This window comes from Octopus bimaculoides, chromosome 11 (genome assembly GCF_046866305.1).
Source record: "Octopus bimaculoides isolate indiv1 chromosome 11, ASM4686630v1, whole genome shotgun sequence".
Classification (NCBI taxonomy): Eukaryota; Metazoa; Mollusca; class Cephalopoda; order Octopoda; family Octopodidae; genus Octopus; species Octopus bimaculoides.
In genome coordinates, this window is record NC_142938.1 from 3,680,559 (window position 1) to 3,681,942 (window position 1,384).

General features: G+C 38.2%; 1 non-coding gene across 1 annotated transcript; it reads right to left on the minus strand.

The window, feature by feature from the left end:
- Nucleotides 1-352: 352 nt before the first annotated feature.
- Nucleotides 353-424, minus strand: Trnaq-cug (transfer RNA glutamine (anticodon CUG)). Its single transcript has one exon. It is a non-coding gene; the product is annotated as a tRNA-Gln (tRNA).
- Nucleotides 425-1,384: the final 960 nt, after the last annotated feature.

Consider the following 1,384-nt stretch of genomic DNA (forward strand, 5'->3'; position numbering starts at 1 on the left):
CGAAAGAAGGACGTAATATGAATGTGTGTGTGTGGTTGTGTGTATGTTTGTCCACTACCACCACCGCTTGATAACCGGTGTAGGTGCGATTACGTCCCGTAATCTAGCGTTTCAGCAAAATAGTCCAATAGAATAAGTACCAGGTTTTCAAGCGGAAACAAGCACAGGGGTTGATTCGTTCGACTAAAATTCTTCAATGTAGAGCCCCAGCATGGCCACAATCAAATCAATGAAACAATAGCAGAAAAGATAAATGATGTATAGAACATATAAAGTCTTTTACTCTTTTACTAGTTTCACTTCATGGGCTGCGGTCATAGTGGAGTATCACCAAAAAGAAAGGAAAAAAAATAGGTTCTACCGAGACTCGAACTCGGATCGCTGGATTCAGAGTCCAGAGTGCTAACCATTACACCATAGAACCTGCTACGCTACCAGCCTTCTGTTATAAAATTTTAATGTGAATTTATACGATTAGATTCAGAGCACGGCTGAAATTAGAGGCCGAGAAACTGCACACTATATTAAAGCATGATTTTTCTTTTTCTTTTTCTTTCTTATAAAACTGTATCAGGCAGGAATGTCTTTAAGGGAATGTCTTTTATGAAATCCTTCCATTAATATTCAATGATTTAAGGCAGCGAGCTGGCAGAAACGCGACCGCGCTGGACAAAGCGCTCAGCGATATGTCGTCTGTCTTTACGTTCTGAGTTCAAATTCCGCCGATGTTGTCTTTGACTTTTATCCTTTCGGGGTCGATAAAATAAGCACTGGGGCCGATGAAATTGATTTACCTGCTCCCTCGAAATTACTGGTTTCTAACAAAATTTAAAATCGATATTCAATTATTGTCAGAAATGTTTTTGTATTTATCCCAAGAAGGCCGTTTTCTACGAATGGCATAGTATATCATCTTTCATCTTTTTCCTTGTGTCAATTGCAACCGCGTCCCAATGAGAAAGGAGAAATAATGGTAAGAATCAGAAAATGTACGAAACTGACGTGTCATTAAGACAGCGTTTCTCAAGGTGGTGAGCGGCAATATTTTGGGAGGCAATGCCTGGACATGGCCGCCATCCAATAACAAGTGAAACATTGAAAGCTATAGCCAACATTCTTGATTAATTTCTTAAACAATCTATACGAATTTTAATAAGTGACACATATTTGGCAAATTAATTAGTAAATAATTAACGATGTGTGAGTAACATTCTAATTGAACTACATGCCAAGAATATGCCAGTTGTCAAAATTAACGAAGACTATTTAATATAGTCATTAACCCTTTGCTTATCCAAATCATGTTCGTGTGTCCTAAACGCTTGCGATTGTTTTCCGACCTTTAGTTAGCCCATGCTCCGTTCATTCTGAGTTATATACTTGT